General features: G+C 34.3%; 1 long non-coding RNA gene across 2 annotated transcripts; it reads left to right on the top strand.

The window, feature by feature from the left end:
- Positions 1 to 4,946: 4,946 nt before the first annotated feature.
- On the top strand, positions 4,947 to 17,610 carry LOC141417447 (uncharacterized). 2 transcript variants are annotated; one of them, XR_012442007.1, is made up of 7 exons: positions 4,947 to 5,123; positions 5,357 to 5,615; positions 7,092 to 7,289; positions 8,684 to 8,789; positions 11,544 to 11,750; positions 12,486 to 12,641; positions 14,717 to 17,610. It is a non-coding gene; the product is annotated as an uncharacterized lncRNA (long non-coding RNA). The 2 variants fall into 2 exon arrangements; XR_012442008.1 differs by having other exon boundaries at positions 7,167 to 7,289.
- The last annotated feature ends 6,372 nt before the right edge of the window (positions 17,611 to 23,982 follow it).

Below are 23,982 nucleotides of genomic sequence, written 5' to 3' on the forward strand. Positions count from 1 at the left end.
GCTTTATTTGTATAAATTTATCTTGCTCACAGTTTGTCATTGTTCCAACATGATCACTTTTAATAGTTTTGATAAGGAGTATATGTATGTCTGCATTTTTAATCATTTCTGAGTTTTAGGTTGCATTTGTGTAATCATCTATCTCCATTAGTTCAGTAACTTTTGGAATGTGATTTTATCTCATAAGTAGCATATACTCACAGCCAAAATTTGGTATTTAACTCCAAACTTTTAGACAGCTGAGTTCTGATGTACATTGAATTGTAAAATTAGGCAAAATCTCGAGAAATTCTTTAAAAGTACAAGTAGACCAGGCATCCACTCCCAATGCAGGTAAGTGTTAAATCACATAGCAAAAGTCACTCTTTTCAAATTTATCAAATTCAATGGATTTGTAGGGTAATTTGTCTAATCCAGCATTATGGAATTACATCTTCTCTTTTGGTGCCATAAAACAGTATTAAAAGTCCTCAATAGCTTTGAGTGAAGCTTTGAATATTTCTTGGTTTCACCCCTGTTATGGGTAGACATGTGGCAAGTGTTATGGGGGTGACTGTGAAAACTGAGGGTCATATCCTTTTCTAGAATTATATACTAGCAGCTCAGCAGTCTCATTGTACCCCACTGAGTCCATACATTTCACTGAGAACCTCACTTTTTTCATAGCCCAGGATTCAAAGGGAAAAGAAAAAGAACTATAAAAGTCATTGGAGAGGGGGAAGATTAGTTTAGTGCAGAACAGGGAAAGGTTCCTTTTGATATTGAGGTCATATACAGTCACCTTCAAAAAATCTGGCTGCTTACTGTAAAATTTAAGTAGTAAAGACAGAAGACAGCACATTTTGTCTTTTACTTTTGCCAGTTAAACAGGAAGTGAAAATGTTGTCTAGGAAGGGGTGGATGAAAAAGACATGAAATGAAGGACCCATTTTGAAAGGGTTTTTTTTACTGAACAGGGATGAAGTAGAATTTTCAAAACTGTCAATGACCTGTAATGATAAAATTATACTAAATTCAAAAATATTTTAGTGACTAAAATCAAGACAAACTAAGAGTGAAGTGATACAGTCAATGAAAAGAAGGAAAGTTATTTTTATTGAGAAATGACAGTTATCTGTAGTCTCACACTGTCATTGAAGGTGAAATAAGAAAAGCAAAGGAAAAAGCACAAAAAGAATAAAATGAAGGTGTCACAGACGCTGAATCCTGGTGTTGCAGCCACTGCATCCGCTGTCACTGCTGCTGCTGCAGACCACAATTAGGATGGATTACTTCTGCAAAGAGAGAGTGGAAAAGCTGACAACCAAGAGTTTTCTATTAAGAAGACTGAAAAAGATGAAAAGTCAGAACATGGAGATACTTCAAAGTAGGTAATTGTTCTTTTAATAGATAACAAAGTTATATTTTGCCTAATAATCAGTATGAGCCCATTTTATTCTTCTATCAAGAATCTTCAGGCCTTGCATGGTTATCAGAGAAGCCTACAATGAATGCCATTTTCAATTACATTGACAAATATTTATTTAAAAGATAGTGACTACAGTTGGCAAATGGGAGGAAAGAATTGTCCTTATACACAGTTGTAAAACTAAATAGATAAATAATGTGTGGAGTGCACCTTAGTAGTGTGTAACTAAACTTCCTATGAATATTATTTTAAGATAAACAACATCACTTCTAGTATTGGGTCTAGGAAAACGTGCCCTGAAAAGTCAAATATTCACACATGTGGTAAGAACATTTATTTATCATACATACCTAACATAAAATAGTACATAATTATTTCATATAATGTATACACTAAGTATATATGTTTTAATGATACATACACATACTTTATATATATACATGTGTATGTTAAAGATATTTATTATAGAATTGTAATATCACTTAGATGAACACAATATAAACACTCATCAATAAGGAGATAAATTATTATTCCTTTAAAATAGTGTTGTATGCAGCGACTTAAAAATGATATTAGCTACATTTGTTCTAGTACTTATAACATCTGCTAAGTGCAGAAGGAAGCAAACTGCTTCACTGGCACTCTACTTTGTTACCAATAAGATTGTTACTTATTAGGTTTCTGTTTGTTGTTCACTATGGATGAGTGCTGTAATATAGACTCTCATATTAATCTGAACCTTGCCAAAGGATTAGCAGTATATATTTAAATCTGCATAAAAGATCTTCAATAGAGTAACTCAGAAATTGGAAAAATGTTTTTCAGTCATATTGCAAATATTCATGCAAATATGTTATATACAATCATTATATAAGAGTTGTAAAACAGAGCTAAATGAGATAAATCAGATAATCCTCAATTGTTCCCCTAATCTGATACATTTGAAAGAAGGGCCTGTGCTCATTGATAGAATTTTTTTCCCCATTAATTTGTGTATGTATGTGCATGTGCATGTGTGTGTGTGTGTGTGTGTGTGTGTGTGTGTGTGTGTAATACGCAGTGCAAGTGCTGGAACACTGAGCTACTACCCTCCCCTACTGTGCACTCATTCTTGAACTCATTGCAGTAATTATCATTCCCACAAACCTTCAGAAAATTTACGGTTGATTTTCACTCAAATGTTCTAGGCCTCATTCTACTGAGCAATCAGCAATATTTTACTTCTCTAAACTCTTTCTTCCCTTGGATTCAGGGTATAACTAACCTGGTTTTCCTGCCATGCTTTGAATCCATCCATTTTAGTCTGTTTTGCTTGTTTCTCAGCATCCCCCACCTTTTACACACACCCGCCTCAGGGCTCAGTCTTTGATCTCCTTTCTCAGGCTTTTATTTCTTCTGTGTGCTATTTAAGTTTAATTTCCTTCTATTTCTTTAGTTCTTTATTTAAAGACCACTTTCTCAGTAAGACTTTTCCTGGCCATCCTGACTAATATTCCTATCACCCCTCCCCAAACACATAAAATTCATTTTCATGCTTCAGTTTTTCTCCTTTTAGATAATATACATTTTGCCTATCTGTTTTTGTTTATTCTTTTATGTGTATACTTCATATTCATTAGCAGGATTTTGTCTATTTACTTAGACAAAAGTAAATAGTGCTTAGAAAAGGAAATAAGTTAGATGGCTACCATAAGAAGGGGACTAAGGTGGAAAGAAAAGTAGAGATGAGCCAATTCCAGTTCTAATTCATATATACATGGAAATGTCACAAGGAAACTCCCTATATGGCTATTTTTTTAAATGTCATTTTTTTTCTTTTATAAAGTCAGAGAACAAAGGGCAGAGTATGTCCTACCTGGGAAGATTGGTACAAATACTGTGTACACATGCATGTAAATGGAAAAATGAGACCTGTTGAAACTATTCCAGGAATGGGAGAGGTGGGTAAAGGACAATGATGTAGGGGGTGAATTTAAGTGATATAGTCGATACATTGTAAGAACGTTTGTAAATGCCACAATGTACCCCCAGCACAACAATAAAACAAAAAGTTTAGCCAAGCAAGTGAATTACTCCTAAAATAAAATGATTTTTCTCTAGAAAATAATAAAAATAAATAAATAAATTAGGTGACTACTTAATCAGTATTTATTTAATGAGGGAATGGAGTTACTCACAGTGTGGTTTTAAACAGTACATGAATTGACTCTTAAAATTAGATTGACAGGTCCATTCTGAGTTTTAACTTGCAAATATATGGGTGAGATGTTTTTCGCTCTTTATTATCTTTATTCTCTATATTAGTGTTTTCCTACTTAGGCAGAACAGTCCAATATTGCAGGATCTGTTATTTATTCTATTACTGGTATATATGATAGTTCTAATTATGGTAATATGGAACAAAGGAATTGCAATGTTCATATGTTCATACTAGGAAAATAGTACATAAGCATAGAATTTTAAGAGGCTTAAAATATTGATAAAAGGCTGAAGCCTTCAATATCTGAAAGCTGAAGACAGAGTTTGAATTTCGTGTTTGTACAGTAAGAGAGAGCTATGCTACTCAGGTATGGTGACTTCTCATACTGCATGCTGCCTATCTTGGAGAGAGTTTTTGAAAAATGGTATTTAAGGATCAGGCAACTTCCAGAAGGTAACTGGGTGGACATCTGGGAGGAGCGTAATTTAAGGATCAACGCAGACCCTCAGAATGCTAACACTAAGAAGGCAGGAGGGTTGAATCTGTAGCAGCTTGGAAATTCAAGTGACATCATTGTTGATAGTTTGGCATTCAAGGCATGTTTATGGCAGTGCTTTGCCTTTGACTGGCTGTTGTTCAGGAGGCAAGCGGCTGACATTGATTGGTTGGTGATTGAGACCAGTGGTCATTAATTGATTAAATACATTTTAAACTGGTTTTGGTGGCTAATTATTACCAAGGTTACTGGTCAGCCTTTTCCTGTGTTTGAGGGAGTTTTAACTACGTGTTTTTTATTTATAACTTATTTTCAATCAATTGTTTACTTTGAAAACATTTCATCTTTCAGAATTGTAGAGATATTTTTGACTTTTGCTCAAGAAAAATTGTTTAATACTGTTTTCAGGAATATCATCCTTTTCATATGTTCACATAGCTAGAAGAGTTATCTGTGTTCTTTTAAATTTTGGTTTAGCTTCATTTTGTACTTTTTAGAGATTAATAGCATAATAAATTCCAGGGTCTTTATAAATTTTGTTTGTATGTGATAGTCACATTGTATGACTGTCAAATGAAATGTAGTTACAATGGCCTGTTGAAAATTCAGCTTTTTATGATAGAGTTGGATACAGGGCTATTTGTCAAATCATTACACTTTGAAACAAAATTAAAAATAGCTATTATTTTGCTTTTGAAATATATATATATTGACATTAGAGTATTTGAAAAATTATAGCTTATCCCCAAAGATATAAACCCCCTTTTTTCTTTAATGTTTCTGGTATCATGTTCATTTAGGTATTATTATATTTTAAAATGAGATGTAAAATGAACCAGCAATCTAATTCTTATCCCCGTGCCTTAAGAGTCCTTGCCTGTATGCAGTGAGCTCCAGCCTTGTCGTGTAGGATTCAAGATTTGTGTGGTGTTCATCTCTGGTCACTTCCTTCCGTGTGTTTTCAACACTTCCTTTTGAGTGCTTGGACGATGGCTGCGTGCTTACATTCTGTTCTCCAGGTAGGATAGTGTTCCCTTCCACTTTATTTATTTTTTTTGCATGGTGAACTCCTCTTCTATATTTTCCCACTTCTGAATGCCTTCCCTGTGGTCAGACATAACTATTCATATATTAACTCTGAATACACATTGTATCTTAATTGTTTATTGATTTGACTTTAGGCAGGGAAGACATTTCCATGTATTTATCTGGTAATTTATAATTGTTTTGTTGAATTAATACATGATTTCAGATGGAGAAGAACTAGAATTTTACCAAACAATTTTATATCCTTGGCTGGTGGAATTATTAGAAAACAATGATTTCATGAAATTTTAAAGGAGTGGTCCTGCTTTGCATGTAGACAAAGCAAAGGAAAGTGAAAGTGAGAAATGTACCTCCATAGAATCTGTGATTACACGAATGATTAAGAAGTCCACCTCAGTAACCAACGGTCTCCTGCAACTGATGGGTGAATGCAGTTCAAGTGATGTAGACCAAGAGCTAAGAAGGTAAAAACTATAAATTCTTTATTTCCATGTGAAGAAAGCTAAAGGTAATTCAATTTCTGGCACTAGAACAGAATAGTGCAGTCTGAAGCAGGGAATACTCAGCTGTATCAGTTGCTGAAATGCTGAAGAAGATGGGGATGAGTGACTTGGACAAGTGGCAGTTTGAATAAACATCATTATGGAAGCCTGATTGTAGTGGACAGGTCTATACTGCACCTTAGAGAACGTGTGAATGATAATCTAAAATTGAATTATTACTCTCAGTGTTTTTTTAATTATATAAAAATTGCATTCAGATGCCACAACCATATTGCAGAGAATTTAGTTTCTTTGTGCCTTTCCAGGAGCATCATGAGTCCTTATGATTTTTAAGGTACCCAAATTATCAGATGTGTCAATTTAATTATTGTATTGATCCTGAGGAAAAGGGGAGACTCATTTTATTAATGATAGAGAAGTAAACTATTGCAATGTAGCAGAGACTATTGCTTTTGCACAAAATGTTGTAATGTCTAGAAACCTTGTTTCATTATAGTAATTGTGTAACTGATTGTGTTGTGTACTGAATAGGTATTTGAAGAATGTTTCAACAGACAGTAGAAAGAATGAATGCTGCCTATTGATAAATTTCTTTAGAAGAAATACATATGAATTTATTGAGAGTAGGGTCCCAAAAGGCTTAGGTATTAAGTCTTTTTTATTTTTGAAATGTACTTTTAAGATTCACAAATTATTATTTATAAATATAACCAGAATTGGAATGATATTATGGCTTCATCTGCTGTTGTATCACTTTAGCACTTGAAGATAAATATCTTTTTGCACAATATTGTGAAGCCTAGGTTGTGAAAACAGAACTCATTGGTTTGATTTCTTTCTCTGCCACTGACCACTTCTATGGTTTGGACAAGTTACTTGGTCTTTCTTTGTCTAGAATCTTCCAACACCTATGATTTTATGTACCTCACATACTTATTGCGAGGACTAAAATGAAACTGAACCCTATAGTGCTGAGGTTGAACATAGTGTTTGTAGAAAAGGTCCTGAGTATGCTAACTTCTAGCATCATTAGAAGAGGGTCTCTCTCATGTGAAGACTTATGTAATATTTTCCTAAAGGAATTTGCTGTCCTTAAAAGATTATGGGCTTTTTGGTGTTGTATATATGACATTAACAAAACCACTGGCATGTTTCGTTCTATCAAATAATGCAAATATCATTTTTTTATCCTTTGCTTTGACTGTTGGAAAGCTAGATTAAAAATTCATTCTTGGTTTTATTTAGCAGTATTATTCTTTGTCTCCCAAGTTTATTTTCTGTTTATACTTGAATCTATTTTGTGCAAAATGATTGCACTTCAAGTGCCTGGAAAGTGAATAGAAGTAAATTATAACTTCAGACATTTTGCTAAAAGACTATGATTTATGTTCTATATATGAAAAACTTGCCTGAAAATATTTTGTGTTATTTTTTAAGACCGAGGAAGAATACATCTAAAGAAAAGATCAGGTGTCGATAAAAACTAAGTAAAAAACATAGCTATATTATTAGCAGAAACAGAGAGGACACCAGAACCCTGAGCAGCTGCGCTGCCCTGCAGGCCTATTGATCATCAGACCCTGGGAGAAGTCTGAGTTGCAGCAGCTGACATCAGCACCATGGCAGCCCTGAGCAGTAAGTCCAAGACATAGCCACACCACCTGCCCTCTGTGCTGCCCAGGCCAAGCCTGGCACCATTCTGCCTGGCCTGCAGGTCTGTGTGGTCACTCAGAGGCTGTGACTGTCTGAAGGGATAAGAAGGTAATTGCAATGGAGGTTTTGGAAACAGTAAGATGGTTTAATGTCAGGAAAGGATATGGGTTCATCAAGAGGAATGGTGCCAAGGAAGATATATTGATGCCAATACGAATAAACTCTGATGTTTCTTAAGGAGAAAAGTGTGTGGAGGCAGCAAATTTTACACATTTTTGTAGAGAGGGTAAAGAGACTAAAGTAGCATTTTCACTAACAGATATTTCCTCAGGTCCCCAGACTCAGTGGGTGAAGGAGGATGAGTAAATGCAGGCCTACCATCCCTATCACATCCTGTTTAGTCATCTAACACGAAGAAAGAAATAAAGAAATATGAAATCCCAGTGATTACAAATGGAAACACATTGCACCTAAAGAGCTTAAGTGCTTACTTCTTGTCCATGGACCAGATAACTAGAACTCACTGCATTATCTGTGTGGAATGGTGTTTTATTATTTTGTACCTAAAACCATCTCTATTTGCAATTATAATTTTTTTAAAACCTGATTTTTTCAGTATACCTTTACAGGCTTAAAATAGATTCCCATATTGTCAAGTTGAGAATTTTTTTCTTCTCTGTTTTGAGGTGTCACTCACAGTCTAGATCGTGCTGGGTAGTTGCTATAACTTGCTTTAATTACTTTGTAGATAGGTTCTCTCATTTCTTTCCTCCTCCCCCACATTGGCCTAGGACTGGAATCATCTACGTCTACCTCATGCAGTGCTGGCATAAGAGGCATTGACTACTTTGCCAAGCTTGTTCTTTTATGGGGTCTTCCTAACATTTTGCTTGGCTAGCCTCAACCACAATCCTCTTGACTGATGCCTCTCAAGTAGCTGGGATTATAGGCATGAGTCACCTCATAATGTGAAGATTTACTGGACTTCAGTTTTACATTGCAATAAAAGTTTAGTAGCTGAACTTTTTCAAAAAAGTAATATACTGAAAGCCCATGTAATTATAGGTCTTAAGTGTAAACTATATCAAAATACTATTTTATTAAAAATGCAGCATAAAAGCTAATGTGATTCATTATAGAAAATTTAAATATATTAGAAAAGAGTGGAAAAAGTCCTTTGTTATGTAAAGATATTTACTTAGCCACTGATAAAGGTATTCTTTTGATAAAAACCTGTTCTTTTCACCAATACCTATGAAGCTTCAATAGAAATATGTATTATATACATGGTACATAACTACCAAATAGTTATCTTCAATATAGGGGATGAATATGTTAGAACATTTTAAAATAGCATTATTTATTTTATATTCCAGAAAAGAAACAAAAGCTGTGGAAGACCTTGATGACTTAGCTTCATCATCTGAAATAGTCATAGACTGTCATGAGTAGCCTTGCCTTAACTGTAAAGACGTTGTGCAGGTAAATGAACAACTCAGAATGAAGTGTAGAGTTAGGGCACTGCATAAACATAAAGCCCTTTAATATATATTGTAGTAATATGTAACACATAGATTAGCACAGCACTGTAGGGAATTAATGTGTTATCATGTTGTCATCTTTACATTCATATAAGCATTTTAAAAATTTAGATCTGATCATGCTAAACTCTTTCTTAAAACCCAGCTATTTCTTCTTTTTGTCCTGAGATTAAACATCTCTCTCTTACTAATTTATCCTGGATTTTTCTCTGTCCCTAGTGAAGTCTGATGTTTGTTCTCACCACAGAACATTTTGTTTTCAATATTTTTACTATGTATTCTAGATATATAATGAACTGTACATTTACAAAGTGTGTCATTTGATAAATTTTGACAATGTGCTAACCACATATTTATAAACTGTAATCAAGATTGTTAACAAATCCATCGCCCATAAAAGTCTCTTCTTCCCCATTACATTCCCTACTAATAATTTGCTAAGTATTTCTTCAAAGCATTTGGACCATTTTCAGTTTGCATCTGTGATGAACATGAGTTCTAGTTCCTCCCTATCTTCCAAAGCACACAGTACTTTTTTTAATTTTAGTAGTTCTAATGAGTGTCTATTTTGCATACCGGTATGTTTTAATATGTAGCTACGTTCAGCATCTTCATGTGTTTACTTTCCATTTGTGTATCTTATTTGGTGAACTTTCTTTTCAAATTCTTTTTTACTTTTGCAAATTAGATGAGTTTTAAGAGCCATTATACATTGCTGATACCATGTCCTTATCATCAATATATTTAGTAGGATGTTCACTCAGTTCGTGGCTTGAAAATTTCCCTCTTTTGATTGTTGTTTTTGTTGCTTTAGTGTTTTTTTCCCATGCTGACATCCAACACCAGGCCTGATACATGCTAGGTCAGTGCTCTTTTACTGAGCCACACATCCTGTTCCATTTCTCTGTCCTATGGATAGAAAATTTTTATTTGTGCATATTAACTGCATAAAATAATATGCTTCAATTATAACACTTAATTCATAAATATAAGTTATTTCATTATATTTACTCCCCATATTTATCTTGATAACAGTATCTTTTGAGAGTACTGGGGTTTGAACTCAGGGATATGCACATACTCTACCACTCAAGCCATAGCACCAGCCGTAATAATATCTTTCAAAGAGTAAAAGTTTTAAATTTTTTATGAAATCCAATTTCTGTGTTTTTTTTAAATTATGGATTTAAATATATGTGCTCAAGAATCCTTTTTTGAATAGAGTCACAAAGATTTCCCCTTATTCTTTCCTCTTGAAATTTTATATTTTTCTGCCTTACATTTTGATCTATAACCATTTTAAATTCATTTTTATATATGGCCTGTGGTGTGGATCAACTTTCATTTTTTGTACACAGTTATCTAGTCCTCTAGCACTATGTGTCAGAAAACCTGTGCTTTTCCCATGGCACTGATATTGTGCTTTTGTCAGAAGTAAGTTGGCTCTTTGTCTGTAGGTCTATTTCTGTCCTTTCAATTATTTCATTTACTTATACTGTTTTCTTTATACCATCAACTCATGGTTTGATTACTACAGATTTGTTATACATGAAAACACTCTCCTACCCTGCTATTTTGTTGATAATTTTTCACTGTTATTTTGGATATTGTAGATACTTTACCTTTCTGTACATCTAAAAATTTTTTTGGGTATGCTGGAAATTAAAGTCACGATGCATGGTAGGGAAGAACTCTAAGACACTGCAATGCCTGGACTCCATAGGAGTTTTAGAACCATATGTTCAATTAAAAACATGCCTTCCAGCCTTCAGGGAATTATATATTACATTGGGAAGAATTAATTGAATAATGAATCTTTTGATGCTTAAACAAAGTCTATCATTATTTATATAGGTTGAATTTAATTTTCCCTGCAATACTTTGGGGATTTTAGTGTATAAATCTTTTCATATCAGGTTATTTGTAGTTCAGATAATTTGGTAAAGTTAAAAATAGTGTTTTTTCACTTCTAAAAACACATTTATTTTAGTCTGCCCATGATTGTGGGGCAGGTTTTCTCATACCTGCCTTGGTTTCTCTTCATTCTCTCATCTCAGGGAGTCTAGTAGACTCCACTTGTATTACTTCTACTTGCATGATAGCCTGCATACACTTTCAAAACAGGAAGCTGTAACATTGGGGGTGTTATACTTCGTTAATTTCCCATTAAGAATGGATAATTGTATCCATTGTCTGAAGCCAATTCTTAAATGATTTTTGTTTCATGTATTTTTGTTGGTTTTGATTTTGGTTCTTTCATGAAGGAATATAAATCAATATTTGTTCCTACATCTTGGATAGAATCAGAAGCCAAACAGCCTCAGAAATTTCTGTAGATAATCTAGAATTCCCTTCACCCTCTGCCTTAATTCCTGCCCATCCTTCATTTCTCAATTATCTTTCTTTTCCTCAGGACAATTCCTCTGGTGATGTAATCACAGGAGTCTATTTTCTTATAACATCTATCTGAATTTATAGTGGTCATTTTGTTTTCTTTCTCTTCCACAACATGTTTAGCTCTCTAAGAGCAGGGTCTCATCTGTTTTTCTGCAGAGCTTTGTATAATGTATTACACATTGTAGGCCCTCTACATTTGTTCAGTGTACAGATAAATGGGCATGAAAATATGCACTGCTTCACATAGAGAAGTGATAATATATATTATTATTTCTGTGCTGTTTTCTCCCTGATACAGATTCTGGTGGCCCATTGAGTTTTGGGGATGGAGTTCATTTATATGAAAATCTAGTAAAACGTAACAATTATCAGTGTGAACTACTCACAAAATATGTTAAAATATTAAATAACATGAGTGATGCACAAAAATATCTCCAGAAACAAAAGAAATGAAATCTAAGTTAGAGACTGAAATAATGGAATTGAACAAAGTCTGGAATTTGAGGTATTGTGAAGAAATGTTTCAACTCTTTACATTACACATTTGTATGAATTTTTTAAGTTGCTAAATAACTTTTGGAGTTTTGCGAGGAGAGAGCTTCTTAGTTTTGTGGAGTGTGAAATTCTTGGAAATACCATGACAATTTTTAAACTGGAAATCTGTCTAATGAGTAGGAGGCACAGCATATCGCAATCCTGCTTACTTGGCAATGATAATTTTGGGTTGTTTTTCATGTACTCGTGTTACATTAATGCTACAAGGTGTAGTGTTTGTTTAAATGTGTCTATCTTTCTGATTATTTTGAATACATTCTTAAATATAGAATTATTTGCTAAAATTTACAGGAAATTTTAGAAAAGATTTTGTTCAATATAGGTAAATTGTTCTCAATAAAGGCAGGATATTGATTGATAAGTTAATTAAGTCACTCCATGTGCTCAGCTGTAACTATCGAAATATCAATTCCTATGTCACTTTGTACTATTATTGCATAATGGTATTTTTTAAAGCAAGGAATGTACATGTGCAGTCTTTAGCTGGAATTTTTTGGCAGTGCTGGGGTTTGAATTGAGTGCCATGTGCTTGCTAGACACTCTATCACTTGCGTCACACCCTTTGCCCTTTAGCTGGAACGTTATAATTGTTTTTTTTTAATTAATACTTGGAATTGTTCTAATTTTTTAAAATCTTGGCCAGTAGAATTATTAGAAATCCTTGCTCTTTTTTAATATTTAAAAGGATCAGTCAATCCTTGCATAGGAAGTGAATAAAGAAAATAAAGATGAAAAATGGCCCTCCATAGCATCTGAGAGTAAACCTGTGTCCATGAAGTCCACTTCAGTAACTGGTGGTCAAGTGCAAGAGATGGATGAATGGAGTTCAAGTGAAAGAAAGGTAAAAACTATTAATTTCTTTCTTTCCACGTGAAGGGAAGTTACTGGGAATTGATTTTCTGGGAATAAAACAGAACAGTGTGGTCTGAAAACAAAGCAAGAGAATATTCAGCTATACCAGTGCTGCTGAAAGGCTGAAGAAGATGAGAACAAGAGACTTTCCCAAACAACAGTTTGAAAAAATGTTGGCATGGATGTTCAGCTGTATCTGATAAGTGTAGACAGCAACTTGAGAAATTTGACTGTGAAAAGCAACAGTAGTGGTTAACAAATGAAGAAAAATGTTAGGTTTAAAAGTTTTCCTTTTAAAATGAAGCTGTCAGAATATGCTTCTATGCCATTGGAAATAATTCAGTAGAGAATACAAATATTCAACTAAATGTAGTTTCTACATCTGAGAATCAAAAAGCCTTCTTTTAATTCTTCTTGTGTATGTTTATGTGTATATATGTATTAATACTAGAGTGTATTATTAACAATATATATGAAGAAGTTGCCATTTCTGAAATGGAATAGATGTGGAAACCCTAATGTAATTGAACATGTAAATGATGACCAACAATTGATTACCATGCACAGTGCTTTTAAAACTTATGTTAAAATGCATGTAGACACCTAGGCCATACTACAGAGAATTTACTCATTTTTTGTCACTTCCCAGCATCATCATGAGTACCTGTGATTGTGCAAGGTACTCTAATTAATCAGGTGGATCAGTTTAATAGCTGTGTAGTTTCCTGGGAAAGGGGAAGAACTCATTTGCATATAAATGATAAGTCAATTAGCACAGATTATTGCTTTTAATTTGTTAAGTTCTAGTAATGAAATCTTATCATTAATATGTGTTATATTTTTAATATGTATTTGTTAAATGATTCTCCTTATAGTTGAATAGATGAATGATGCTTTTTGATGAATTTGTTGAGAAAAATATAAATCTACATTTATTGAGAAGAGTGTTGCTAAAGGATAAAGGAATAAAGGTTTCTTATTTTGAAAATAATATTCGCAAAATTAACAAATTGTTTAAAAATGTTTTCAGACATGGAATGATAATATGGACTCAACTGTTAGTACATCACCTAAAATACATTAAATTTTGCTTTCACAGTACATTTTTAAATATAGTGAAGACAGAATTCATTGATTTATATTATGAGTCTACCACTCTCTAACTGTAAGGTCTTAGACATGTTACTTGGCATTTGTTTTTCTACATGATATGTACCTCACAGAATTGTGAGCGTTCAAATGAGTTTATCACATGTACAGTGCTTAGAATAGTACAGTGGAGTATATGCATAGTAGGTCCTGAGAATGCAAATTACTATTATTATAAAAAAAGTTTTCCATCTGCATACAAAGCCGCATGCTTGCAATCCTAGCTAATTGGGAAAGAGATTGGGATGATATGGTTCAAGACCAGAAATGACAAAAATGTTGTGAGAACCTGTCTTAACCAATAAAAAGGTAGGCATGCTGGTGAGTGCCTCTCATCACTAATACTAAGGAGGCAAAAATAGGAGGATGGCAATCCAGGTCTGCTAGAGCACAAACACAAGACCCTATTCAAAAACTATGTGAAGCAAAAATGACTCAGATGTGGCTCAAATGGTAGACTGCCAGCAAGCTCAAGGCCCACAGTTCAAATCCCAGAACAACTAAACAAAGGTTTCCCTCACAAAAGGAATTAAGTAACATTTTCCATGTGAGGTTTAAGGTGAACAGACTTTGTGAGTGTTCTTTTGGTTGTGTTCAAGTGACAATAACAAACAACTTAGGTACATTTCTCTGTATCAAATAATGCAAGTAACATCATGATTTTCCTTTTGCCTCTACTGCCAGAAAGTTTGGTTGAAACTTAATTTTTGGTTTTATTAGCAGTATTATTTGTTGTCACTTAAGCTTAAATTCTGTTTGTAGTTGAATTCATCTTGTGGAAAGAAATACTTTAAGTAACCTGTAAACTTTGAATAGAAGTAAATTATGACTGCAGATATTTTGTATTAATACACAAGATGATTTGTATTATACATATTTAATTCTTGCCTGACAATATTTCATGGGGTTTTATAGGCTTTCAAGGAAAACTTCTGAAGAAAAACACAAAGTATTGCTAAAAAATTAAGTAAAAAGTATGGATTGGCAGAGGGAGCTGAGTAGACCCCATGACCCAGAGCAGCTGCACTGCACTGCAGGACTATTGACCATTAGACCCTGGGAGGAGCCTCATCTGCAACAGCTGACCTCAGCACCACTGCAGCTGTTAGCAGTGAGGCTAAGACATGGCCACTCACTTGCTCTCCAGAAAAAGCCCTGCACCAGGGGCATCCTGCAGGTGGATCTCTTCTCCAGACTATGTGGTCTCTCATGGGCTTGACTTCAGGAAGGGACAAGAAGATCACATCAGGGAAGGGTTGGAATCAAAAAGCTGGTTCGATGTAAGAAACAGATATGACTTCATCAATAGGGCTGATTCCAAGGAAGACATAATGCAACCACAAAGAGCTTCCAGGAAATCACTGCACCTGAAAGTATTGGAGAGACTGGTGTTTAATTTTGTTGAAAGAGAAAATGGTTGAGAGATACCAAATATCCCGGTCCTGGGATCTTATCAACTGTGGGGGACCATCTAAGTCACAGTGGTCCTCCATGAAACTCACTTGCACAATTAGCAGAAGAGCAAGAGTGGGAAAGGATGAGTGTTTGGAGCATGCTCCTGAGGCTAGGCTGAAAATGTCCACTATAGGCTCCACCTCACACAGAGGTTCCATTCTTACTACGTGCAGGGAATGTGTGGGCATCTACCACACTCTGCCAACCCTCCTGTGCAGGAAGCAGGCATGGAGGGTGCTGAAAACTATCATGCAGAGCAAAGTAGAACAGTGAGCTAGAATATGTATCAGGACTACAGGGCACAATCTTTTAAGGATCCTCCCCTTGTCAATGACAACTTGGGGAGGAAGACAAGGCAGAGGATGAGGAAGACAAGGCAGAGGATGAGGAAACACAAGGACATGAGCCCAAAGGCTGCTGCCTGAAATGTAGTTTCAGACACCAATGCAGAAACCCAGAAACTCTTAAATGGAGAAGAAGATAAAGGTACTAAAGCAGCAGTTTTGTTGGCTGAAATTCCTGAGCACCTTAGGCTCAGGGTGGGAAAGAGGGATGATGAATAAATGCAGGCCTACCATTCTTACCATCATCCTGTTTAGTCACCTGACAAAAAGCAAGGAATATGAAATCCCAGCAATAATAGATGAACAAGAGATCAGACCTGATAACCTTAAGTGCTTGTTTTATGCCCACAGGTCCAGATCACTAGAACAAACTGCACTGCAAAAGTCTCTTTTTCAATGACAAGTGGATTTTTGTCTTAAAGCCTGGTTTATCTCAGGACACATTTAACGCCTGTTAAATTGTTCCAAATATGTAATAAAGTTGATACATTTAAGAATTTCATTTTAATTTAAAATAAAAGTTTTCACTTTTTTTCAAGTAAGTAATAAACTTGAAACAGTGGGTCTTAAAATAATTGCAAACATATCAAAGTACTGTTTTTTGAATAACACATTAAAAAGATAATGTAAAACATAAAATCTAAATTAAAAATACATTAGAACAGGCAAAGTATAAAATAGTCTTTTGTTTCGTAATGACATTTATTTTCAAAAAGCAATTAAAAATAAAGACATCCTTTTGAGGAAAGTCAGTTCTTTTCAGAAGAACTGATTTTTTAGGGGTTATTAGATGTATAACTCCTTCTTCTGCTTATTTAGTTTATGTCATGGATATGTTGGGAACGTTTTAAGATAACATTATTTATTTTATAGGTCAGAAAACAAATAGAATTTCTGGAAGACATTGATGACTTAGCTAAGTCTTCTGAAAGTGCCTCAGGCTATTGTGAGTAGCCTTACCCTAAGAATAAAGATGTCCTGTTCATAACTGAACAACTTACACTGGTGTGTAAACTTAGCACATTGCATCAGCATGAGGCCTCTTAATGTATACTGTAGTAAATGTGCGTACATTGCTTAACTCTGTGCCACAGTGCACTGGCGTGTGGGACTCTCTCGGTCCCAACTACTTCTTAGGTGTTTGTTCTTTCAGCAGAGCATTTTGTTTTCAGTAGACTCACTGAAGTATTACTGATACACTATAAACTGCGTGTATGTAAAATGTGCCATTTGGTAAGTTTTGACTGTGAGTTGAGCACATTCTTAATCCATCACTCATGTAAGTCCCTTCATGCAACTTTGTAGTTCCCTATAAGAAATTTCCAAATTGTTCTCCAAAATTTTATACCATTTTCAATGTGCATCTCTAGTGCATGACATCTCCAGTTTCTCCATATCTTCCAAAGGTCATACTATTATTTTTTCAAAATATTTTAACATTTCTAATGGGTGTCCACTGCACATATCATATGGTTTTAATTACTAATAATGGTGAGCATCTTCTCATGTGCCTACTTTCCATTCCTATGTATTCTTTGGTGAATGGTCTTTTCAAATCTTTTTGCCCTTTAAGAAATTAGTTCTTATCATTCTGAGTGAGGTTAGCCTGGCTCAAAATGTTCTCCCTCATATGTGGACATTAGATCAAGGGCAAACACAACAAGGGGATTGGACTTTGAGCACATGATAAAAGCGAGAGCACACAAGGGAGGGGTGAGGATAGGTAAGACACCTAAAAAACTAGCTAGCATTTGTTGCCCTTAATGCAGAGAAACTAAAGCAGATACCTTAAAGCAACTGAGGCCAATAGGAAAAGGGGACCAGGAACTAGAGAAAAGGTTAGATCAAAAAGAATTAACCTAGAAGGTAACACCCACGCACAGGAAATCAATGTGAGTCAATGCCCTGTATAGCTATCCTTATCTCAACCAGCAAAAACCCTTGTTCCTTCCTATTATTGCTTATACTCTCTCTACAACAAAATTAGAAATAAGGGCAAAATAGTTTCTGCTGAGAGGGAGGGGGCGGAGTGGGTGGTAAGGGAGGGGATGGGGGCAGTGGGGAGAAATGAACCAAGCCTTGTATGCACATATGAATAATAAAAGAAAAATGAAAAAAAAAAGAAATTAGTTCTTTGCTGTTTGTTGAATTTCAGGGATTAAATATACATTGTGGATGTCATTTCTTTATCTGCTGCATTTTAGGAAAGATTTTTCCCTCTGTGGCTTGTATATTTTCCTCTTTTTATCAATTTTATTGTTATTTTCTATTTATTTTTCTGGGCTGGTGATCCTAGTCAGGGTCTCTCAGACTTGAGAAATATGTGCTCTGTTACTGAGACTCACCACCAGGCCCATTTTTATCCTCCTTTTGTCCTTTCTATAAGTAATTTTAATTTTGTTTATTAATTACTCAAAGTGGAGTGTTCTAGCATGGCAGCCAATACTTTTATGGGAGTACTTTTGTTATAATTACCCTCCATATTTATTCTCATTTTGGCCATCACTGGGGTTGAACTCAAAGCCTCACTCTTGATAGGCAGGTGTTCTATTATTTGAGTTATGCCCCAGCCTCTTTTATCTTTAGGTATTTAGGTAGGACCTTGTGTTTTGCCCAAGGGTGACCTTAGCTGTGATTCTCCTACCCATTCCTCCCACATAGCCTCAACTAACCTTCTGCCTACGCTGGCCTCAAACTATGATCCTCCCATTTTTTTACCTTCCCCACTACCTGCAATTACAGATGTGAGCTACTGTGCTAAGCTATTTATTATCTCCATATTTTCTTTTGAAGAGTGGAAGATTTCAATTTTGATGAAGTCCAATTAATGTGTTCTTATAACAATGGATTTTAAGTTTTTGAGTCATTATTAAGAAACGTTTTTCTTTCATGTATAAGTTTTATGTTTTCTGTTTTATATTTAGATCTATGATCCGCTTTGAAATTTTTTGTATATGGCCTGAAATGTGGATCCAAGTTTATTTGTGGTCAGGGTTGTCTCGGTTTTCAAGCAACATTTGTTGGAAAGGCTGTCTTTCTCCACTGCATTATCAATGTGTTTTTCTCAAAAATAACATTCACTTGGATGTATGTATGCTCACAGCATGTTTATAAGAATGTATGTTAGCACTATTTGTAGTTTCCTGAGGGAACTCCAGTAGTGATATCCACATCTGAACTAATTTCCATCCCCAGAAACAGTGCATAAAGTTTCCATTTTTCCTGCAACCTAGCCAGCATTATTGTTCTTTGTTTTCTTGATGATAGTCATTCTGACTGGGCTGAGATAGAATCTCAGTGTTGTTTGCATTGGAACTTTCTGTATGGCTAAAAATGATGAACATTTCTTCATTTATTAGCTATTTGTACTTCTCTATTGAGAACTGTCTGTTCAGTTCATTTGCCCATTTATTAATTGTATTATTTGTTGTTTTGGTGTTTACGGTTTTGAGGTCTTTGTATATGCTGGATGTCAATCCTTGTTAATCCGCTGTCCCATGAAGAGTATGCCAAGATTTTCTTCCAATCTGTGGGTTTTCTCTTGATCCTGCTAATTGTATGTTTTGATGTATACAAGCTTTTAAATTTGATGCATTCCCATTTGTCAATTCTTGCTCTTTATTACCTAAGCAAATGATGCGCTTTTGAGAAAGTAATGTCTATACTTATATTTTCAAGTGCTTTTCCTGTAATTTTCTCTAGTTGTTTCAAAGTTTTACATCATACATTACAATTTTTGTTGTGTTTTTATTGGCAGCACTATGGTTTGAATTCATGGCCTTGGTCTTGACAGGCAAGTCACTGTACCACTTAAACCATGCCTAGAACACATTTTGTTTTCATTCATTTTCAAATAGAGTCTCACTTTTTTCCCTGTTTATGCTTTCTGCATTGCTGGGATGACAGGATTATGTCACCAAACCCAGGTTTTTAATTGACTGAGATGGGTTTTCAGATGTTGTTTGGCCAGGGTGGCCCACGATCCTTCCAGTATCTGCTATCTGAGTAGCTAGGACTACAGCCCTGAGACATTGCACCTGGAAATATATTTTTTTATGTTTTTCACTTTTATTAGCAGATATACATTGTACAGCGGGATTCATTGTGATAATTCTGGAGGGCATTACACTGTACGTTGGTTAGATGACCTCCACCTTCTTTCTCCCTCAAGATCCTCCTGCCCCTCTTAAAACAGTTTCCAAAAGTTTCATCATTCAATTTCATATATATATATATATATATATATAGCCATTATTAATATTTCCTCACCTTCATCTCCTCCATTCACTCTGCACCCTCTCACAAGTACTTCCCTCCACAGTACCTATTTTATACTTAACACTCTTGTCCTACATTTTTAATTTCAAAGTCAATGTTCAAAGGGATTTCTTGCTGTATCTCAGCTATCCTGTTCTTTGCTCAGTTCCACCCCCTCTATTACTCTCCCTTACCCTTTCCATCCTAATCCTTACAATTCAACAGCTTTCAGTATGTATCATTATGTCACCTACTGCATAGATGCACTGCACGTTGATATTGTTGACTATCATTCTCTTTTCCTTTCCCTCTTCCTCTGAGTTACATAGTTACAAAGTTACAAACAAGTTCAATGGATAAATGTGTCTACAATTATGTTTGTTAGATGGGACCTATTTCCCACATATGAGAGAAAACCTTTAGCCTTTTTCTTTTTCTCTTTCTGATCCTGGCTTAATTCACTTAATATGATGTCCTTCAATTTTATCAATTTACGTTCAAATTACACAGTTTCTTTCTTTCTGAAAGAATAAAACTCCAGTGCATATATATATATATATATATATATATATATATATATATAAAATCTCACAGTTTCTTAATCCTTTCATCAGTTTCAGGGCACCTAGGCTGGCTTCCATAGCTTGGTATTGTGAACTGTGCTGCAATAAACATTGGTGTTTAAAAGTCTCTATCGTTTCCTGACTTACATTGCTTTAGGCATATATTCAGGAGTTTTAACACTGCATTATATGGTAGTTTTATTTTCAGTTTGTCAAAGAATCTCTGTACTACTTTCCATAATGGTTTTAGTAATTTATATTCCCATCAAAAGCATACAAGGTTTCCTGTTTCCGTACATCCATACCACCATTTGTTTTTGTTTGTGTTCTTGAAGATAGTCATTATAATTGGGATTAGATAAAATTTTAGTGTAGCTTTGATATGCACAGTTTATGGCCAGGGAACTTAACCACCTTATTCATGTATTTGTTGGCCATTTGTTCCTCTTCCTTTAAAAATTCCCTGCTCAATCCATCTGCCCATTTCTTTTTTTGTGTGTGTGTTATTGTTGTCCAGTTCCATTCATTTACCTAAAAATGACAAAATTTCATTCTTCTTAGTGGCTGAATAGAATTCCATTATATGTAAGTACCACAATTTCTTAATCCTTTCATTATTAGTAGGACATCTTGGATGTTTCCATAGCATAGATATTGTGAATAATGCTACAATAAATATAGGTGAGCAGGTGCATTTGTTATCATGAAGTGATGTTGGATATTTTCAAATATTTTATCTGCACCTATTGAGATGATCATGTGATTCTTGTTCTTGGTTCTATTTACATGCTGGTTTACGTTTATTTGTTTGTATGTGTTCAGAAATCTTTGACTCCCTGGCATGAACTTAACTTGAAGGTGTATGGTTTTTTAATGTGCTTTTGAATTTTATTTGTAAGCATTTTCTTAGGGGCTTTTGGAACTCCGTCACTAAAGAACTTAGTCTATAGTTTTTTTCTTTTGTTGTATCCTTATCCAGTTATGTTGACCCTGTTTTCATTGAATGAGTTTTTATTTATTGCTTCTGTTTGTATTTTGTTGCATAATTTAAGCATTGCTGTTAGTTCTTTACAAGGTCTGATACAACTCAGTGGTGAATGTGTCTGGTCATTGGGCTTTTCTTCATTAAAAGGATTTTAATTATCATTTTATTGTCATTGCTTGCTGTTGATCTGTTTGTGTTATTTGTATCTTTTTGTTCAATTTTGATGGGTCATATGTGTCAAGAAAGTTATCCATTTATGCTAGATTTTGAAATTTATTTGGTAATACATTTTCAAGGCACTCCCTAATGATTTCCTTAATTTTAATGGTATCACTTGTAATGTTATCTTCTTGTGTCTAATTTTATTACTTTGGGAGTTCTAAGTCTTTGTCAATTTTATTTATTCCTTTAAAGAACCTACTTTTTGTTACATTGATTATTTTGTTACTTTGATTATTTCTCTCCTTGTACTCAATTTGGGATTGACTTATCCTTGCTTTTTTAGGAACTTGAAATACATCATAAGTTAGGTTATTTATTGGAGATCTCTTCAATGTTGCAATGAACACCCCCCATACAACTAATATATGGTAATGAAATGTTTTTGTAAAAATTCGTTAATTGGCATTTTAATTTCATAGTGTTATTCTAGAAAGCAATTATTGATGCAGTCCAAAATACCTCAAAGCCATGTCTCTGAAGGTGTTTAGATATTATGGATATTGAAAATGACAGGAAGAGATAAGAGACTTTCTACTAAGAGATAGCTTAGAGCCATTTTATGAAGGAACAACATGAAACAATCATTGCAAAATGAAAGCCTAAAGTCAAATGCAGATTCTTTATGACAAGGATGATGAATGTAAAGACTAAAATGTTGTGATTTCTGTTGGCTTTAATTTTGTTGAGTTTCAGAGTAATTCAATGGACTACACTGTATGAATCTGCTATAGATTGTAAGGTATTACAATTGATTTTATGTCACAATTTACATATGGTTTTATGCAATGGTTTTAGAATATTCTTGGCTTTTATCCTTTCTTACCAAACTGTATTATTATCATTTTTTTGAAAGTTGCTCTTTTGGCTTTATTTTTTCCCTCTTCCTTTTTTTTCTCATTTTTACATTTACTCATATGTGCATACAGTTTTTGGGTCACCTCCCACCCTGCTCCCCTTCTTGTTCTCCAATTTTGTTGAGAAAACATAAGAGATAATAAGAGAGACATAACATTTTTTCTATTTCTCCAAATAAACATAGCTATACAGAGAGATTCCTAGCATTACTTCCATGAACATTGGTATTATAACCCACAGTGGTTCATCTATACTAGACCTCTTCACTACTTCCTAGTCCCCTTCACATAGTGGTCTTAGGCAGCTTAAGATTACTATATTTGCTCCTCAACCACATTCAAGTTTTAGATTTCCTTCCATTATATTCTTATAGATCAATTATATTAAAGAAAAACTGAAAAGGGAATCTTTTAATTACCTTTGTATGAAAGCAACCAGTGAAAGTGTGGAACAGGAGTTACTTTCAATAAAGAGAGAGCAAGACAAATGTGAATGTCTTATGAATTTTCAAGTAAACAGAAAGCAAAAGCATGCAATGTACTCAGCAACTAAAGTAAATGTGTAAACTGGTAGATTTTGAACTGTGTTACTGTGTAAAAACAGAAACCAGGAGCAGTTCAATTTTTAGAAGCCGTTCTTGCTCTTTGACAAACAAGTCTTGCAAAATCTTGACATATGAGGAAGAGCAGTAACAATAAGTCTAAAGATACGTTTCATATTGTGTAAACTATGGTGCATCCATATTTGGAGTCATGGTGCCCAGCTGTTCCCTACATATCTCAGAAAGTACAGTGAATTAGAATTATTTCACCTCAGGGTGAAGGTTACCACAAGTAAATGTGAAGGAAGAAAACATAAAAGATTGATAAGTTCAAATTAAGCAAAATTAGCAACAACAACCCAATATGTTTGTCAGTATTCCATAAACAAGACGGACTACTAAACAAATTTTAACTTCTTTAATATGTGCCAAAATCCAATAAAATCCAGTGTGAGCAAGGTACATGAATCATGTGAAAATAAATAACGTTCACCAAGTTCTTTGAAAACTTGTGACATTTATGATCATTCAAAATGTTAGATTCTGAGATTATACCTTTGAACAAAATGATAAATATTTAGGTAGATTAACGGTACCTTGTCTTTCTGTTAAAGACAAGATAATTATGTCCTTTCTGTCCAAAATTATCAATGTTTCCTTGAGTTAGGTCTGGTTTACTTTGCAAATTAGGTCCGATTTTCATATATAGCTTTCATGGATATTGTATCATTTGCCATTGTAATACTGTTTTTTTTACTTTTTATAATTTAAATATGATTTATTTTGGAGAAATTTCCATGGCAGATTAGAAGAATGTGTATTGTGAAGCTGTTGGATGAAATATTCCAAGGCTATCTGGTAAATCTTTTCAGTGTATAGTGTCAGTTCTGAAGTTTTTGTTGATGTTTTCTATCTATTGGTGAAAGGTGAGGATTGAAGTCTCACATTAATTGTGTCTG

The sequence above is a fragment of the Castor canadensis genome, chromosome 15 (assembly GCF_047511655.1).
Source record: "Castor canadensis chromosome 15, mCasCan1.hap1v2, whole genome shotgun sequence".
Lineage (NCBI taxonomy): Eukaryota > Metazoa > Chordata > Mammalia > Rodentia > Castoridae > Castor > Castor canadensis.